The sequence below is a fragment of the Crocodylus porosus genome, unplaced genomic scaffold (assembly GCF_001723895.1).
Source record: "Crocodylus porosus isolate Cpor-Errol unplaced genomic scaffold, CroPor_comp1, whole genome shotgun sequence".
Classification (NCBI taxonomy): Eukaryota; Metazoa; Chordata; order Crocodylia; family Crocodylidae; genus Crocodylus; species Crocodylus porosus.
The window spans coordinates 87,736,230-87,757,537 of NW_017728947.1; positions in this window are offsets into that span (position 1 = coordinate 87,736,230).

The window sequence follows — 21,308 nt, forward strand, 5'->3', positions numbered from 1 at the left end:
TGCAATGACTTTGGTTAGTTCATTCAGCACTCTCAGATGGAGTTCATCCAGTCCTGTTGACTTATAGATACCCAGCCTCTCTAGCTGTTCTTCCAACAGCTCTACACTGAGTGTTGGTACATGATCATCCCTATTATGACTATTCTACTGGAATGAACACACACCAAAAATCTATCAAAGACAAAAATGCCCAATTCTCCGTTGTGTGCACACTTCTCACAAGACAACAACTCTCTCTCCAATCTCTCAGTTCCAATCCTCACAGGAATTTATAAATCACCTTTCATAGATGAGCCTATGAACTTCAGTTCATGAATCTACTGTATACAAAAAATCACGGACTAAATATAGACACTGAATTTATGGCACATTATAACCTACCTACCATTGGATAACCCCAGGTAACCTCTCTACATTTTACCAGCTACATTCTATCACCAAGTCAACATTCCCTCCTTTTCTTACCCCCACCTACCTGTCTCACACCTATTATTTCCCATGGCCTCTAGTCTTCACTGCCACACATCTGCTTTTTCACAGACCTGCTGTAGCAGGGCACTACCTCTGCCCCTCACTCCCAAGCCACAACCCCACCCCCAGCCCTGCTGCTGCCCCTCAGTCCTGACCTACAATACCCTGGCCCCCAAACCATGGTGGTGGTTCTGACTTTCAACCTGCAGGCCCCCCATCCCTGCTAATGCCCCTCACTCCTGACCCACAATCTCCTGCCCCCCTTGTGCCCCTGACTCCCAAGCCACAGCCCCCCCCCAGTCCTGCCAGTGCTCCTCACTGCCGACCTGCAGATCTGCCCTGCCCCCCCAGCCTTGCTTCCCACACAGCTCCCCTCTGCCCATGAAGAGCCTCCCAGCCCCTTCCCCCACTGGAAGGGCAGGCACGTCCCCTGCCTCCCCACCCTGTTGCAGCCCTAGCACCTCCAGGCGCACACGCATATGCGCACACACACACGCGCACACACACACATGCACAAACACATACGCACACTCACATGCACCTCCACAGCCCCACAGCCCTGGCCCTCTACCTCCCCCCCCCACACAGACTTACCTGCCTGCAGCTGCCAGGGCCATGTGCAGAACACGTGATCCCCTGCCTCCAATCACCCTGCCCCGCTGCCCCCAGCCCCAAGTAGTTCCTTGCTGGGGCAAGCCAGGAAGTTCTGGGAAAGCAGAGGCAGAGCAAAATCCTGGACATATGCAGATATTTAAAACAAATGCCCAGATGGAGATGGGAGAACCCAAAAAGAGGAGGTGTCTGGGAAAATCTGGACATATAGTTACCCTAATAAAAGATATCATATTTATCCAAAGAACCTTTTCTGCCATTACAGATTGAGGAACCTGAGTTCAGCTGTCTCTGGAAGTAAATATTAACTCCTGTATTTTCCTTGTCCAAAGAGGTAGGGAATACAAATTATTCATCTCGTTTGGATCTTTTATCTTGTTTCAGAATTCCTTAAATTTCACATAGATTTGACATTTACGCTAGTAATTTCATGTCAAGAAACTGTTGTCAGTAGCTTCTGGCCTGTTGTTTGTTTGTTGTTTACATAACATTGCTGCCTAGCAAAGAGTTCCTTGTCTAATTACACACAGGCAGTAATCAAACACTAACATTAGACTCTTTCTACATATGAAATCCAAAGTAAAAATAAATTAAACTCAGTGTAAGGAAGATGTTATTCAAGCATTGAAAGGTTTCAGCAGAAGTACAGTTGTAAGAATGAAGGCAGCAACAGCTTAGGCCACCCATGGGGACAGGTGTCCCTTGCACAAGTCAAGTTTAGGCAGTTTTTTAACAGAAAACTAAAGCTGAAAGTTTAAAAGTCTGGGTGCCCAAAGGCAAAGATCCTAAAAGTCAATGGAGCTTTGCATCCTGGCTTGAGATAGCCATCCATCTTCAGAAATCAGACTCCTAAGAATCCTATCACCTTCTGAAAATCTGAATCCTGTGAAGTGTCTCAGAACACAAATCAGTTTGGAAATTCTTGACTTTCACTATATTCAGTTGTCTAAATTACCTGATTCTTTGGGGATATTGAGCAATGTCATGCTTGTAATCACTGGGTTTTCTTTGTTGCTACCTTCTGTGATTTTTCTTTTCAGTCTCACAATCTGTGGTGGACTTCCACAAAGCCCTAGCTCTTGGAGAATTACATCAGAATCTCAAGTTAATTTAAAAAGAAAATTTGAGAGGTGTTTGGCTTTCATGCAGAAGAGTTTGAAAATATATGTAGCCCAGGTGTACATGGGATTGTACTCCCCTCTCCAATTGAGAGAATTATTGGCAGGGCGGTGTGCTGCGGAGGGACACAACAGCCCAGCAGCCACCTCCGTCCCTATAGAGTCAGGCCCGGTCAATCAATTACTTAACTATATACAAATTTATTATTACAACAAAACCAGTAAAGGGTAAGGACATAAATCATATATAGATGTACAAATTTACCAATTAATATTTTAAAATACAGATGAACAATAGAACAACTCAGAACAAAGGACATTGATCGGGCAACCTTCTAACTCTATTAATATACAAACTATTGCTTCATCTTATTCACATAAACTATAAGGCACAGTCTACAAATATAATCATCAATCCTTAGACTACCTGGGTGCCCTCCAGGGCAGGGGCCCCACTCCCAAGGTACCACTACAGGAAAGGAGGTGGGGGGAAAGGAAAGGAGAGGGAGACCCCAAAGACTCCACTATCACCCAGGAGTGGTCCAGGCAGCCTTGTGCAGCACTGGGGCTTGGTCTGCTCCCAGACCCTCTGGGCAGCATCGTCTGCACTGAGCTGATATCCCAAGCCTCCTCGAGCAGCTCTCAAGGTCTCTCATCCTCCGCGCAGCACCTCCTGCACCAAGCTCCCAGCCTCGGGCTGGGGGGTTGTGGACCTAAGCCACCCAAGGGGCTCCAAAGATCTTGCTCCATGCATCGGCCTGTGCACCGTGTCTCTAGCCACACACCAGAGGTTGAAGACCCGAGCCACCTCATGCAGCTCCCAGGGTCTGGAAGCCATACATCATGCTGCGCACCAAGAGCCTAACTGCTGGAGCCATGCCCCGCTCCCCACTGATAGAAGTCTTCAAGGGCTCTTCCTGGGCTACTGCTTCACCCTGCTGAGCAGCTCTTCTAAGCCCCACTCTTCTCTGTCCCATGCAGCTCCTTTTATACTCTCCAGAGCTCCGCCCCTGAAGTCTTCCGGACCCAATAGTTTGCAGTCTTCAATCAGGTCCGCTCTTCTCTCCCTCCCCTTAGGAAAGGGGCATGACTTTATTTCTCTTTCTGCCTCCTGATTGGTGGATGGGCTCTTCCAATCAAAACAGCAGGATCTCAAGCCTGGGACTCAACCCAGGCTCTGAAAGATGAGCCTGCTACATATAAACCTGAAAGGTTCAAATTCAGAGACTAAATAAAAACTTAAAACATGAAAGTAGCTGATTCTAACCTGTAATTCAGGTTTTAAAGTAAACCTCTCATCTTCTGAGAATCTGGTCTGTGATGTATGGGGTTGGGCTCCTACCCTTCAAATGCATCATTTTGTGAGGAGGTCAAAAATGTAACCAATTGAAGTGTACTGTGATTGTTTCAATTGCCTTTAAGCTATTGAAAAATCACAGCTCTCTTCTTTTCTTTTTTCTGAAGTGTGTTAGTACCAAAGGTACCACTACTACTATTGTTTAAGGTAGCTGTACAACTACAAAATCACTTCTAGCTTGTATCCCAAGTAGGCAGTGTTCATAAAGAGGGGCAAGGCAATTCAGGCTCTGATACTAATTCCCTTTGTTGAAAAGGTAACTTAACTAAGTTTTCTACAGCACTAAAATGGAAGGTAAAAATAATTCTCCTCCCTAACTGCAGTTACGCAAACATTACAAAGTATCTTATGGCACCCTTGAAATGGTCTCAAGGCATCCCACAGGATCCTGATAGAGAATCACTGGTCTAAAATCTTCTTTTACCACCACCTATGTTACACATGAATGCAATCATTTTTTCCACACCCCAAAACTGTCACCTTAGCAAAGCTTTGCTTGCAGGAAATTTCAAATAAAAAAACTGCACCATGGTTAAATGAAATTTAATTCCCTGCTGTATTATTCCAAGAATTGCTGGTGTTGTACAGAAAGGCTGGAGTGTGGAATTAAGCCCAGTATTTACAGATGCTTTATTTATTTACCCAGCTTTTGGAGTTGTGCGTATGCCTCAAAGGGGAAATATAACATGAGTTTCTAAAGTTCTATTGCTGTGATCAGATGTGGCTTGGACCTCAGCAGAAGAAAATAAAGATAACTTGAGAAAACCTATTGGTGGATTTAAAATAAACTAGTAAGATCCTGTTGTCTGAAAAGTTGCTGGAGTGGGCAAAAAGACTAATTATAGAGGAACTTTAGTATTGTTCAGCTCAAGACAGAATTTGAGGACAAATAGAAATGGAAAAGGCTTATTTCAAAAACTATTTTCTGAGGTCAGGATGGAACTTTATTCAAGTTGATAAGTAGATTGTGTAAATACCAAAGATGCATTCAAGCAGGTGACTTCATAATGATAGTTGTAATCTTTCTACTTTCACCCCAATGGGTTGCTAATGCCTCCAGCCTTTATGGCTCAACTGTTTTGCAAAATGCAAGTTTTGTAATCCTTCTGGGTATAGCAATAGGGCTTCAGGAGCTTTTTATAAGGTTGGATTGAAGTGGAATTTGGAAATAGACAAGTGGTTCATGGGAGAGACTGTTTCTCCTGTGCTGTTGGCTGCATCACGTGGAGCTCTGTCACATGGTGCCTTGTGACCGGACAGTGGTTTGTAAAACAATCTAATCTTTGTTCTAGGAAATTCTGCTTTACTACAGTGGTTGCCATGGTGACAGGAAAATGGACTTGGTATCGAGTTCTTTTCTTGGCATCAGTGTCTGAAGAGAGGAGGCCAACCTGTGGGTGTGTAACTTGGCTTCACTCCAAACACACACTATAATCACATATGTATTTGTTTGCTAGGAAGCCAATTACAAAATCAGTTAGAGGAAGTTTGCTAAAGGTTTGATTTGAAATCGAAAATGAGGAAGTCAACTTGGGTAGGCAGGAGCCTAATTATGAAGGATGGTCCAGTGCTTACAGTACAAGGCTGGGTTATGGAATACCAGGGTTCAGTTCCCTGATCCACTATGGACTTTACTGTGTGACGAGCTCCTTTACTGGCTGTGCTGAGAACCAGGGCTCATTAGTCTGTTCAAAGTACCATGCTGATGTGGCTAAGCAGTTTCTGATTCCAGAGCTAGTACATATGAAGCTAACTTAGATCTCTCTGAAGAGCACTGCATTGTGCTGGTTAAGCATACCTCGGGTTCTTCATGTGTAAAACATCTGTAAAAATACTTTATAACCTCACAGGAGTGTTGTGAAGCTAGAGTCATTAAAGATCTCCATACTCAGAGAAGTTAGTAAGGGGCTTTGTAAAGACCTTAGATAGGCAGAGCATGAACATGAACTGTATATGCTTTTTCTTCTCTTTTTGTTGAATTAAGATAAGCTTTATTAATTGTTTTCCCAAAAGAACCCAAACACCAGAAACTATGTATTTTTGACTGATCCTACAATGACAACTGATGTGCACTCCAGTAGATGGGGAGAGGTATTTGGATCAATGGCTCATTTGCAATACAGCAATATTTTTTCCCATGCTGATCAGTTGAGAATTAGCATGAGTTGAATCCCCAAAACTTGTTGACTCTGGGTACCCTTTCTCCCACGCACAGATTTCAAACTGTGGGCCTTACTCATCTCTCATTTATACCAGTGCAAACAGGAGTAGCTGTGAAGTTAATGGACTTTCATCATTATAAAGCCAACATATGAAAGGGAATGCTCAGCTAGTCTTATTTAAGGTTTTGTAAAATAATGTTATACATTGTGAAATAGAAAGCTGCAACAGCACCTTTTCTCAGAATCACAAGTTCTTTACAGATGTTATTTACTTGCCTTCCAACATACCCCTGAGATGGGTAAGTTATATAGTATTCATTGAAATGCAGTAATCTTTGGGTGAGACTCGACAAGTGTTCGACAGTCTGAAGGAAGAAATTAGGTAGGCAGAATGGATTTAGTGAAGCTGGAATTTGGCCAACATTTTAACGAAGTCCACAAGGAGGATGGGGGAAAACAAAATGAAAAATCTCTCTTAAAAAGCTGATCATTCTATGTCCTTAACCAATCCTACCATTGTGTTTGGATGTTGTAGAGGCCTCAAATATGTAAGGTACCTGCAGATAGTATATGTGCATATGTTTGTTGAGTTAATGAAAGGGGTGTGGGACAGTGTTAGCATGGGATTTTGGCCTTAGTTGTTGATTTTTTTTTTCAGATTGTTAGTTGATTTCTGCACATTAAACTGACTTTTGCTGTTTACGATTAAAGAGATATTTTGGGGAGCATGTGAGAAAACACTCGTGTTAACTTATATTTTGTGTGGCCCCTGATCACTTATATTAGTTGGTGGTTGTTCTGCCAGTAGGAATGATCATTCCTCTGGCTGTTGTGTCCTGTCCAGTGTCAAAGGAGGCTTTGCCTTCTATGTCCAAAAGAACAAGGAATGGGACACAAATTTCCTTTGCCTTCCCTCGTCCAAATACCAGCTGAACTCCCTTGGGTAGTATTTGGTTGAGCCAAGACCAACCCAGCAGAGCTTAAACTAAACCCCTCCTTTCATGATCTTACCATCCACAATATGCGAAAGGGGTGATTATTCATTTACGAACACATGCTAGCCACACCATGTTGAATATTGGGTGCCTACAGATGTCAGGGCCCTGCCCTAAATCATGATGCTTTATATAAAGCGCCATGAGTTAGAGCCCCTCCCCCTCTCCCCTGTGACCCAGCAGGCATTCGTCTGTTAGGGCAGGGTGGGACCGGAGCCAGCTTGCACTGGCTCTGGCCAGCAAGCAGGGGCACTCCAGCACCCCTCTTTCCAGCCCTGCCCACACCCCAACTTGGGGCTGTCAGCAGGGGAGGGTAGGGGAAGGGGAAGGAGCTGCTGGCTGCTTTGAATAACCAGAGCTGAGTGGCGGAGCAGTGTGGAACAGAGTCCCCTTGCCTTCTGGGCCCAACCCAGCTCTCCTAGTACCTCAGCCAGGGGAGCTGATGGCTACATGTGAGGTGAGGGGGCTCTGTTCCACCCTGCCCTCCTCCTGCTCTGGCAGCTCCTTCCCCTGCTGACAGCCCTGGGGGCAGGACTGGGCTGGTAGCACCAGCCCCACCTTGCCCCCATGAGAAAAATTAATCCTGGAGGGAACACAAGCTTTGCTTTAGACAGCCTTAATGTAATACCTCATTTGACCAGGGTTAATTTTTCACACATTCGGACATTTTAAAAGTGCTCTGCAGTTGTGCATGTGTGTTACATCATGGCTGTAGAATGCTTTCAGGGGCCTGATCATGCAAAAAATGTTTCTCATGTGAGCACTCATTGTGTCTTCCAAGGAAAAACACCCACCCTGATTGATGACCCCTTAAGGGAAATGTGTATATTATTGCATGGAACTGGTCTTTGAAGGAATTCAGTGCAGACTACAAAACTGCCTGTGAGTGCTAGTCTCTTCAGAGAGCTGCATGAAAGCAAACTGTAAACATCCAAATCTGTATTCTTTGTGCACCAGGAATTCTGCCAGGGGTGGTGTAGCATTTAGGATGCATCAGAAAAACAGAATTGGGGCCAATGTAGGGAATACAAGACTGGGAAGCAAGAGAAATAAGGGAAAGACTGAAACAAAGTGAATGGAAAATTCAGTGAATATTCATATAAATATTAATGGAGATAGACAAGAGTGCTGCTCTAACTGGAGAACAGAAATGATGCCTTTTGACTTACCTAACTAGTCACAACTGCACAGCACACTTCTAATTGAATTTTGGTCTTCAGTTCATGAAGTAAAATGTAAGGGAAGAGACTGGTCGAAGCCAGGGAAGTTTTTGGTTAGAGGAAGGGAAGCATGTGATTCAGGGAAAAGGAGAGAATTTGGGTGAACTCCAATTCTCTCTCTTCCTTGTAAAGTTTGTCTATTTTTGTCATGTTAATTTGAGGGGGTTATGGTAGTGCCCAAAGGCAACCAAGAATAGGCCCCAATTGTATTAAGTACTGTGCAAACAGAGAGTAGTAGATGGTCCATGCTCCATACAGACAAGACAGTCACAGGGTAGGGAAAAAGTAGAACAGACAAGCAAGGAAATGATATGATAGTGGCAAATGACATGTCAGTTCCATAAAGTTTTTGTGTGGGAGGGTATATTTAGAAGGGGATAAGATATATGTAAAGAAGAGTGAATGGAAAGGAAGAACAGTGAGGAGAACAAGGCAGGGAGAAATAGGGAAGAGGGACAGGTATGGAGTGAATCTGAGATGCATAAATGTTGGCTGGGGATTTAGCAAATAGACAGCAACACAGGCTGGAGAAAGCCCTGTGAAACTGCAGGGTTTCACAGGGCATGCCCAGTTGAGTGCGTACATGCGGTATGCACTATCTCACACCATACATGCTGCACATGCAGGCATTCCCCATGCTGCTAATTTGCAGCACGGGGGTGGGGTGGGGGTTGACACCAGGAGATCCCAGTGTCAAAAAAAACCCTGTGGTAGAAAAAAGAGGGGCAGTGCATCTGGTAACAGCGTGCACCACCCGAACACAAAGCCTGGCCAGCCAGGGCCACACTCCAGCTGCCAGCTAGGATCCCTGCTGCTGAATCACTGCTGTTGGAGCCCCAGGAGGCCCCCAGACCCTAGGTAAGGCTGCTGGAGCCAGCCCAGGTGCTGTCCCCAGCTTCCCTTACCCCACCTGGGACAACTTACTGTGCCAGACTGTACATGCACAGGTGTTTCCCGGGGACAAGTAGCAGCGGCACATATGGTGTCGCTGCTATTCGTCCCTAGGGATACACATGTATGTGCTCATCCAGACATGCCCACTGTATCTGACAGTCCCTGCTTTGGCAGCTTCTGCAGTTGCTTCTACAAGATCGGGGCGGACAATTATTTCAGGTGGAGGGCCACTTAACAAATTTTGGTAAGCTGTCAAGGGCTGCATAGGTACCCCCACCCCTTGATACTTGTCCCACCCCCTGGTTACCATATTGAGACCAGAAGTCCTTCCTCCTAATGCCTGACCTTTGCCACCAGAAGTCCCTCCTCTTGCTCACAACCCCACACCCCATCATCCTTTCGGGAGGGGAGGTTGCCATCTTAGAATCAGAAAAAAACCAAATCATACGCTACAAGTCAAACACCTACTATAATACATTTTAATTTTATTACAAATAATATTTGACATGACTTGTGTTTATGTACTGTATGTAGATGGGATTGCATAAATAATTCAAAAATAAGGTGTCACTCTTTTATATTGAATGTGTATGATGGGGTGTGGGATGTGGCTGGGGGTGGTATGGTGAGGCATATGTGTGTGTAGGATGGGGTATGTGGTTGTGGGGAGGTTGTGAGAGCATGTGGCTGTGTAGGGGAGCATAGGGTATATTGGGATGCATGTATATGTCTGTGGCCATTGTGGAGGAAGGGTGTGAGGGATTGTGGGGGGTGTAGGAACCCCCCCACACTCCATGGTGTGCAGCCCTCGTTGCTGGCAGCAGCAGCAGGAGGGGAGGTCAGGGTGCTCATGCCCAGTGCAGGCACTCGGTGGGGTGCAGCTCCAGTTAGCACTGCACGGAGGGTGGGGAACACAGCCTGCCTGGCTCTCTATCACCGGGGCTCTGCAACACACACCTGCAGCTCTCACAATCACAGCAGGGGAAGCCCCACACTGGAGCCTGCTGCCTTCCCAAGCAGCACTACACAGCACTGGCTGGAGCTGCACCCCACTGGGTGCCTACGCCAGGCACAAGTGCCCTGACCTCTCTGCCTGCTGCTACTGCTGACAACTGGGGCTGCATGCCATGGTGGGAGTGTGTGGGGGGTCCCTACATCCTCACACCCACACCTTGGCCAGCTGAGCTCCATGCTCCCACCGCCCTCTGGGTGTAGGTTCCACACTTCCACCCAGCTGCAGCTCCACCCCCTCCCACCAGCCCTGCCACTTCCCTACCTACTGCCCTGAGTGAGTTGGACTTCCAAGATGCCAAACTGGTTCCCATGGGGCAGCCTCAGCAGGAGCCTTACCCAGAAGCTGCTGTTGGCTGGGCAGGGCCCTTCTGCCTAAGAGGGTGGGAGTAAGGTGCAATAGTATATGTTCAGGGGGTGTACATAGGCACTTCTCTCCCAGCCTTGCAGTGGGGGCATTATTCATTGGGGGGCACCGTGGGCCAGATGAAAGTGTCTGATGGACCATATCTGGCCTGCAGGCCATATTTTGCCTGCCCCTGTGAAAGATGCTCTCTTACCAGCTGGATTCACTGGCTGGTTCCTTCCTACAGTTTTTCATGCACAAGATGGGAGGCAGTGGAATCATTATCTGGGTCCTGTTGCCTTCACAGAGAGAGTTCTCCTGCACACTTCTTGGTCCAGAGGTGTGCTGGCAGAGTCTGACTCTGTGCTCTGCACTTTGACTTCAAACCTGGGAAGGAAGAGAGGAGGACCCTACTGCATCTATGCTCCATATCTGGGAGTGGGGTTGTGATGGAGCAGCAGAGTGGAGTTAGGAGAAAAAGTAGATGTGGGATAAAACTGATGTGGGACTGGAGGTCTTCAGGTGTGGGGGTTGGGGAGCAGAATTAATTGCTGGAATTGAGAACAGGTAGATAATTCAAATTTGGAGATTTGGTGAAAAACTGGAAGCTGACACCATCAGACAGCCAACTGGGATCAAAATCTCTAAGACATCCAGCAAGAATGGCTACGCGCATCATGTCTCTCCCATGAGGGTGGGATTCAGGGAGTTAAAAGACAGACTAAAACCAAAATTGTAACCATTACAAAAGAATCTCTCCCCTTTTTTGGCCTGTCATAATTTTTTCTGTCTACCTCATAATTTTTGGACATCTGTATTCAGCTACAGGGGAATTTAGCCATTGGCTCTAAAACAAAACTAAGTTATGCCTCTATGGGTGCATTTACACATGCAATTAAGGTGCATGAATTAACTCTAGAGCTTATTGCTCCTGGGCACATCACTTGCATGTGTGTCCAGGACAGTAGCACATTGAGCCAGGTTGGAGCAGCACCAGCTGGCATGGGTCTCAGGGGGGTCAGCCTGCCAGCTCAGGGCTGCTCCCCCTGGCTCAACATGCTGTGGGGAGGCTGGCTGCAGCACTAGCTGGCAGGCAACCCCCACACTGAAGCACCCTCATGCCCCAGCCAACTGGGGTAGGGTTTACACATGCACTGCTGCAGAGTGAAAAAAACTCTGCAGCAGGATAGTACTTGTATTTACTCCAACCTAATAACAGTACACATGCAGACTCATGATGTTTACTGTGCAACTAATTAGTCTACTGCATAGTAAACAGCTCATGTAGATGCACCCTGTGTGCATCTAGGCTGCCATTGAAAATCTTGGGAGTGAGCTTTGCCTTAGTTTTTCCTCCATTCTTCTTGATGCTTTCTTTTCCCTCCCTCCCAGTTTCTGAACTTCCTAAATTTACTGAAGTTTTATCACTTAATTTACAAATGGAAATCCCCAGTTTCTCACTGAATCTGCAAATGAAGTAGCAGCGAACTCGGAACAGATTTTTTTTTTGTTTTTTGCAAAACTAGTACAGTTTTGTGAAGCTTCAGTCACTGATTCAATTTGGCAGAGATTTGGCTCAATTCGGTGGCCAAATCTCCACATCCAAATCAAATTAGGAGATATTTTAATCTCTCCAAATCAAATCAGAACGCTCTGAATCAATTCAGAAAGATTATCATAGAATCATAGAAGTTGAGTCAGAAGGGACCTTATAGATCTTCAAGTCCGACCCCCTGTCAGGGCAGGAGAAAAAAACTGGGCTCAAATGATCCCAGCTAAGTAGGCAAGAAGCCTCTTCTTAAAGATCCCCAGGGTAGGAGCCAGCACCACTTCCCTTGGAAGTTGGTTCCAGATCCTAGCCCCACCTAACAATGAAGTAGTTCAGAAAGATTCAATGATTCAGACATAGACACAGATTTAAATGTTTTTTGTACATACCTGAAGGTACCAGGTGACTTGTGAATGCTGAGATGCTGGGGCAGATGGAGCGTCCCACAGGAGCGTGGGGGGCTCCCCAGCACATTTGGCAGTGGACCTGGAAGTGGACCAGAAGCACTTCTGATTCACTTCCAGGTCCATCAGGGAGCACACAGGGGAGCGCTCCAATGTCCCCGTGTCTTGGTGACTGCTGCCTCCTGAGTCTGGTGGGGCACCCAGGGTCCTGCCATGGCCGATTACTGAGCCGGGGGGGGGCATGGGGGGGCCCCCCAGCACACTTGGCAGCAGACCCGGAAGTACTTCTGGATTCACCGCCAAGCATGTTGGAGGCCCCCCCTGCACTCCCATTGGACACTCCATCCAACCCGCCATCACAGCATTCACAAGCCGCGCCTGCTACCTTGAGGTATGTAGAAAAAAAAATTTAAAGCTGTGTCCATGGCTGAATCATTGATTCTCTGACTCAGCATCAAATCTTCAGATTGGGCCAAATAGAATTGGGACAGTGATCCAAATCAACTAATCAAGTCACTGTCCCCGATTTTGCACACCCCTAAAAGATACATATTCCTATACACACACACACACCCCCCCCACACACAATACCTCTACCAACCTGTCTTGTGAGCACTGTGCCTCACTTGACAGTTCAAAGCCTATCATTGCAATTAGACTGCATACATTCCCATCACAACGTGCGCACCACGCACCTGTGCTCTCATGTGTCTGTATGCCCACATGTCCATTACCATCACCCTTGTCTGTCACAATGATGCGACCTGGCCCCCTGGCCCCCGCCCTTTCCCGACCCCTGCCTATTTGCCAGTCCATTCAGTCGTCACTGTTGCTGTCGGTTTTTTTCTCTCTTATCAGTCCTGCTGATGTTGTCATCGTAATCTTTGTCATTGCTCTCTTCAGGGATCCTACCCACCTCTTACCAGTCTGTGCTAGTCTTTTGTCTTCCATATGATCCCCACTATCTCCTCCCTGACATCCTCCACATGCATCTTGCTTGGTTCCATTTTGACACAGGCCTCTATTGAGAGGTTTGTGGGCCTGTACATGAGCAGGTTCCTGGTTTTCCACAGGGTGTTTCTGAACAAGGAGATGAATTGGTCAAAGCAAGCCATTGCAGTCCCCTTTTACTTGGACAGGCGCCCAAACAGAGCCATTTCTCTCATTAGGATTTTGGCCCCTGTTACCAGGTTGAGGAGTATAAACATTTTTCCCCACGCCCCTTTGGCATATGGAGTACCACAGGAGTTGATCAATTGTCTCTTCCTCCCTCAGGCAGGTTGCCCTGGGGCAGTATGGTCGACTTTTCTGTCTCTCACTGTGTCACCGCACCCACACTGGGAGCGCTTCATGGGCTTACCTGCCAGTTCACATCTGTTCCTTCTGCAGGTCCTTGTGGAAGATCCTCTCCCACATGGCCTGGCAGCTGAAGCTGGGTGGTAAGTCCATGAGCAATACAACATCCTGCATCTTGCAGTGGCTCGCTAGGGTCGTTGGGTCTAATCTCTGTAGTTCATACCTGCTGTAGAACTGCTCCAGAGTTCTTAGGTGGCTAGGATCATGAGTGGCGGTGTGTGTACCCCCCCACCCAATGTCATACCATGTGACCTGCAAAATAGTTCATGAATGTGTACTGTTTTAGGCCCTACCCTGATTGTCATCTTGCAGATCTGGCTTGCATATGGCTCAAAGGAATATCAGGATGTCCGGCATTGCTCGGCCCCCTATCCATTTTATCTTGTGCAAAGTTTTCCTCATCACTTTCTCCCTTCTGGAGCCCCAGAAGATGTATGTGGCCCTCTGGACTCTGTGGACAACATGCTTCAAGGTGGGGAAAGACCAGGGCAATGTACAGAAGCACCAGTAGGAGCTCAGAACAGATAGCAGTTACTGGACTCTTGAACCTCAGGCTGTCAAAACCTAAATGTGCCTACTCATAATTAACATATAGTTATGCTTGTTACAGTTCCCTGCAGAACTTTAATTTTAATTTTATATTGAAGAGCATATAGCTTAGATTCTTTCATGAGCTCATTCTGTCATCCTTTCTTCTGGGTTTCCCCATTTGCTTTGATATTTTAAAAATGCAGTGTGTTTAATGTGGAGGGGAAAGTGGAGACACTGTTAATGATTAAGATTTGTATTAAGAACCTTTAATTTACAACAGCCAATATGATATATACCTTACACAAGCAAAACTTCAGTTAGTATTAGAGCAGAAACCAAGACATAAAAGGTCTGATAAATCAAAAACAACAACATTTGAATTGTGCCTCTGAACTGGAAGCCAGTTCAGGCAGTCAAGTGCCAGTGTAATATAATCCTGACAAGAAAACTTGCTAGGTAGGTAGGCAGGCAGCTGTATTTTGTCTCTAACTTCGGAGGACATCAAAGCTGACAAGTGGCCTTCAGGTGTAACCCTATATGCCGTAAGAGTAATCCTATCTAGAGAAGACAAAAGCATAGTTTACACCCATGTTACCAAATGAGGAAACATGAGGACTAAGTACACAGTACTTTTATCAGGACATCTAGAAGTAGCTGCAGATTGTGCCTCTTGTATCTCTTGAGGTTCACTGTCCCCACTTCATCCTGCTAATATTAGCTCCACTGTAATCTGACTGAGCCCTCTTTCTGGCCAGGCTCTGGAAGAGCCAAGTGACTGCAAGGTCATGGTCTGATGGAAAAAGGCCTAGGTATGAATATTGTCACCTGACTGACAAAGTTTGCAAACTTCTGAGCAAGAAAGGCTGTGGATTAAGCAGAGGGGAAAGGGGATACCAAGTTCTTTAGCTCTTTTTCCACCCCCCACAGGCTCTGGCTGCCCTCCTGCAAGGCACTTGCCTCTTCTTCCTTGCTCCTGTTGTAAAAACACAGTCATTATTGCCATTCCCAGCCTAACATTGTGCCTGCAATGGCCACCATAGGTGAGGAAGTGTCTCATGTGGGCCTGCTGTTAGTACAAACCAAAGGGAGCTGTGCTGGTAGGAGCACATCCCCAAGCTGCCACATACATGCTGAGCTGGTGACAGAGCACTGTCCCTAAATAACGTGCACGAGGGGCCCTTTCTGCTATTGAATGAGTACCCTATGCAATCCTCAACTTCCTTCTGCAGAGAACAGGAGACCAGATTTCTGAGGGTGTGTACAGCCACTGGCCACACCCAGTTTACATGTACTCGCTTACTTTAAGGGCCCCTCTACATGTTCAGGGAAAGGTACCATAGGATTTAATGTACAATCCACACAATCATGCCTCCTGCAAACATGTGCAGGAGATTGTGGGATTGTGCATTATATCCCATCATGCCTTGCTGCTGGTGCCTGATCCTGGGCTTCCCCTGAACTGGCAAGAAGCAAGCTCCCACAGCTGGGAGCCCCCTGAGCAGGAGGTGCTCCATGGGGGTGCTCCATGCACCCTCAAGGCTAGGAGACAGGCAGCTGTTTTGATCTTTCAGCTTCACTGGGATCTCCCAGTCCTGAGGGTGCATGGGGTGCCCCCATGACTGGGAGGTCACAGCATCTAGGGCAGTGCTGAGGGTGCCACCAGGGACTGTGGGGTGCTGCCAGGACCTGGTGTCCACAGCTGCCAGGTGCTGTCACACCTGAGAGTCCCTACAGCTGTGGGACTCCCAGCCCCAGCTGCACATGGTGCACCCCTGTGGCTGGGAGCCCAGTCAACTGGTGGGGGATCCCAGCTGCAGGGACAGACCCTGCTACACAGGAAAATTAAAGTTCAATAGCAACTCACTATAAAGTTAGTACATGTTTTCCATGTTTAACTTTATAGCTGGTTGGACCTTTTTATGGGATGATAGGTACTTTCCACATGTAGCTGGTCTCAGTTAACTGTGCAATTAACCAGTTAGCCAACTAAACATAAGCCAGGAGTGGTGCATACAGCCATTAACCACTCCCAGAAGCCATTCAGGGAAACCAGTGTAAGAATCTGGGGTAGGGGTATCAGGAGGGGCTAGTGAGATTGCAGTGGGGGGGCTAGCTGGTCTGTGGGGAAGGTTGATGGATTCCGGGAGGGCGAGGGGGCTGAAAATAGTACAGTGAGGGTTGGACGGGAGGTGGGAATACCACGGCCGCATGGTTGTGTTGCAAATGCATGCAGGCGTTTTTTCTGAGATCGGGTTAATCCTTTCCAAGATCGGGTTAACCCTATCTCGATCCTCAGGTGAACTAACTTACATCAATCAGGCACACGTTTTTGGGGTTATTTAAGCCATGGTTAGGTTGATCTATATGTAACACCTGTTCTTACGCTTGGGGGATATTGGACTGCTGCAGTGTCATGAACCTGATTGGTGAAAATACAGTGACAAACAAAAGCGGAGCTTATCAATCTAGTTTTCTTGTCTATGTCAGTGGTCTCCAAAGTGGCATGTGCGCACCCCAGGGGTTGTGCAAGACGATCCATTGGGGTGTGGGGAGAAAATATAAGAACTTCTATTTAGATGTATATTTATATAAATAAACATATATTGCGGGGGTGTGCTCAAAAATTTTTTACTGATAGGGGTGTGCGATCAAAAAAGTTTGGAGACCACTGGTCTAGGTTAATGGCGACCCAACTGAGGTAAATAGACACTAGCTAAGTGGTAAAGAATATTAATCCAACTGCAAAACATTAAAAGCAAACCTTTGCTTTGGAGAATTTGCAATCTAAAATCATTTAACATAAATGAGATGTTTAAATATTTTGACTTTATATACTGGGGAACTATCATTATGTTATTCACATGTGAAAAAAAATCTACTCATGACTAACCCTGAGGTCTTGTGGCTTATGACAAAGAAATAAATATTTGATCATTTTATGCCGACGGCATTCCTTATAACTAAAAGGTAAGCTCGCTAACTCTCTCTCTCCCCCCACCCCCCCCTTTTTGGTGCCCCTGCTCAAATTGTTTTACAGTCTCTCTGCAACTGGAACACCTCCCTCCTACATATACACACCTCACTCACTCTTCTACTTCTAATTCAGTACATGAACAAACAGTCTAGTTTGTCAGGGTGAGATAACTCTGGCACATTCATCACCATTTCTCCTCTATTCAACTGTCATACTGAAAGTTGCCTAATATTTTGTGATGCTCTGTCATCTTTGATAATGGTAAAGAGATTTATATGACAGGTTGTCATTTCTGTTTGCTCAAATATAATTAGTCTCCCATCCCTTTAAACACAACATATGATGTTCAGTCTTAGAGAAAAACACAACAACAAATTTTGGAAATCTCCAAGGGAAAGTAAAAGAGGCCACTCATCTCTTCAGCACATTATATTTTAAGACAATAAATATTCCTAAAGGATCAACACTTACGTGTAATATAAAATTTGTGCATCATGTTTGAGGTACCTTCTTTTCAATGCATAAATGATATGTTAAACTTTATAAGGCAGCAATTTGGTCAGTTGGAAACAAGTTTGAATTTTCTCAAACGTCTCTATTCTGTATTGCTGCATGGTCCCTACATGGCATATTTAATCCTTCAGAATTGGGGCAAGGTTTAGAGGTTGATTCTGCACACTAGCCGAATCCCAAATGGATTCCTAGAATTATGTCAGTGCTCAGTATCTTAAACACAGTTAATTTAGAATAAAGATGGGGCTGATCAAAATGAAGCTCTTAACCAGTGACCATTTCACGCTATTTGTAAAAAATGCACTTTCTATTATAGTGAAAGATTCTTTAAGAAAAATAACATGGGCTGTACTAGCACCATTTAACAAAGTAAGATGAATTCATGTGCAGTTGGCAAACACCCCTGGCTCCATTTAGCTCAGATCAAGGACAGAGGTACAGAAAAAAGAGACCTATTTAAGGAGAAGTTCCTTACTTATTTTCAGAGCACAGACAACAACTTTACTGAGATTGTCACATGAATGCCTCTTCTGCTCCCAGCAATCATGGTAGAGGTGATATCTTTTATTCAACCAACTAGATTTTTGCAAAAAAGAAAATGTAATTACAAGCTTTCAAGCACATACACCCTTCATCAGGCATAGGAGAAAAGATTGTAAAAGTGATCCTGGGAAGAAATGAAAATTCATATTTCATAGGAGAGTTGAAGGAGTGGCAAAATCTCCTGTTCAAAACAGTTCGTTTTGGTTCCCCTCCCATTCACATAACATCCCTGTGGCACATAAAAACAGTTGCTCACTTTCCACTGTAATACAAGAAAGTATTTACAAGATTTTTGGCTGGCTTTGCTGTTTAGCCCAGTCCTCTTCAGATGTTCATCTTAATTTCCATTCTGCCTATTCCCTTTTCTCTATCCTTCTGTGATACTTTGTCCCCTCTCCTCCTATTTATGACCTTCCCTGGCACTTAGTTCTCTTCTCTCCTGGGCGTGCTGCCTAGACAGCCTGTTCTGTTGTTGTCAGTCTTCCCCAGATAAACTGCCCTATTTAATTTTCCTCTGAGAGGGGGGAAATGGGGGAACCATCATTTTAGGAGGAAGGAATATTGCTGCAATGGAAGATACTTCTGAAACTGAAAAGCACTTCTTATATAGGTAGTCTTGGTTGGTGGTCTAGACATCCTTCTCTGAATTAAAAATTGGGTAAGGAGTAAGAGACTGCACAGTAGTTAAAGATGGCATGAGTAAATTCACTAAATCATCTTAACTACTCATTTCCTGATTTTTAGGGAGCTTTTCGTTGATGACATCAGAATGATTCTATAGAAAAGTTAATTCACTTGCAGGATATCCTTTGCTTTGGAAGATACCCTGAATACAGGAGGTGAAATCCTGGCCCCACTGAAGTCAGTGGCAGTATTCCAGTATTCCACTCATAATGTTTAACTCAAAACATTCAGGTGAGCTCACAAGACAAGTATGTCAGCATCAGCAGCAACTGGTAATCATTTTACAACCGCTCTTGTTTGTGTTTTATCTAGACGCTTATAGAAATTGCATTACCATGGCAGTCAAGTACCTAACCCCCCATTTTTTATTTCTTGTTGTTGGAGGGGAGAACACCTTCACAAGCTAAAACTTGTCAGGGCAAGGATATTCAGTCTGATTATTTCTTTGTACCGGTGCTATACCTATCAACTCAACTAAGTTAACTTCAGATGAGTTCCCAATTTATACTGCTATCTATGACACTGAAATCAGGTCTCTGGCATTTTAGTTTTCTGTAAAATATTATGAATATGGAGAACACTAGAATTAAATCCACAAAAGCATTTCTCAGAGGAAGTTGAGTTGATTTATTTAACTGCAGTAATGTAAATATGAATGCCTCAATATTGGGACACACCTAAGGAAGTGCTCCTCATACCAGCTGGGAAAGACTGAGGTGCTCTGAATAATGTGAAAAGAATGTTTTATTGAATTCACTGGACTTAAGAGAGTTGCTAGGTTGCATATTGAGTGACAGTTCCTTTAAAGGGATTGGCTTGACAACACTTGTTACATTGAAAACATTTTAATGACTAACATTTCAGGGCAGTTACAACACTCCACCTACAGAAAGGCTTCTAGGTAGGATGCAGTTTTGACAAGTTCAGTAGGGTGTCCCAGAGCCACAAAGGATATAAGAAGAAAGAGCCTGTGTAGTGAGGAAAGAGAGGTGAAAGTCCAGGTTGTCCTCTGTGCATTAGGTTGGTAGAAGCTAAAAGTCCATCTCTATCTCCTAATGCAGCTTTAGAAATGAACTTGCACCTCCACTCCGTAGAGGGTATGGCCACTGGATTGATACAGGAGCGTTATGTGAAGCGGGGCCCAGGATATATGAAACATGTAAAAAGGGCAGTCCTGGGGGGGGGAGGGCAGGAGGGCGAATTGGGGCAACCACCCTGGGCCTCAGGTTTTGCGGGGCCCCATGGAGCTGGGCAGAGCAGACTGAGCCACTGGCTTCGCATCCAACCTCTTGCCGAACCCCCCACTTCCCGCTGCTGACGCTGCCATGGCCGATGGTGGCAGCAGCTTCTTCAGGTCTGGGGCGGGGGCAGGGCCCCACATGGGCTGATTTGCCCCCGGACCCCGCACCCTGCTTGGGTCGGCTCTGCATGTAAGTTCCCTAGCTTGAATTATCCTAGGGTCTGATCATACTCTGTTTGAAGACAGATGCACACTCCAGCTGACTTTGATAGGAACAGGATCCAGCCTCTTTAACCGCCTCCACTCCACCTCCTGAGTCCTCATACATCAGAGGGCTATCCTGGTTCCACTTAATCTAATCATAGACAACGCTACACAATATTTTGATAGGAAACATCCCAGGACCTGATTCTCCACAGCTCTGCACCTGGGTTGCTGCTTATTCCTGTGTAAAGCGAGCATGAACAATTGCCATGTTGATGCAGTAAGATTTTTAACTGCATGCAACAGCTACAAAGGGCAACTCCAGGTACAGGGCACCAGAGAATTGTTTTCAGTCAGCATTAAGCTAGTGTCCTAGGATGGTGGCCTGGGTGTGCTGTGCAGTTTGGGCCTCCCATCTTTGGGATGCAGTGTTGAGAAAAAATAATAATTCAAGTGGCTGACTATTTGTACCTATTCAAGATCTTGGAGCACTTTTATCTGGAGTGGAATTATTAGGTGTTTTGGCCAAATAATTTGAGGAATATATTTATTCTGCTTGCCTGACTATCCCACTCCTTTGTACTTGCAAGCTAAGTAAGTCTGCTACCTTTTCATCAGTTTGAAGCTCTTCGGTATTGCTATCCTGCATATAACAGCTGCTGTCACTCTAGACATAACTCATGTCAGTGGTGGATGGAGTGAAATTTGTGTTTTGTATGTCCCTTGGCATGATGCTTCAGTATAAAAGGTGATATTAAATTGTGGGTTTAATATATCTTGATATTTTGCCACAGAGGAAGATAGACTGTAGTGACAGAGCAGCAGAGTTTTAAACCCAAAGTATGTTTGGGTGAAGGATTTGTAATTCATGTACCAGTTCTCCTTGGGAAGGAAGATCCTCTTCAACCTACCTGAAATAGCTTCTAGTTTGTAGTTCCATGGTGACTATGTGTTAGTCCAACTGCTAGGGCGCAGATAGAAGTGCAGCTCCCTGCTGTAATTGAGAACATTTTGCAGCATTGGAGACACGTAGGAGGGTCCATGCAGGTGCACATGCACCCCCTGATTGGCGGTGCACCCCCTGTGAAAAGCACCACCAACGCTGCACCTGTGGGCAGTTGCTG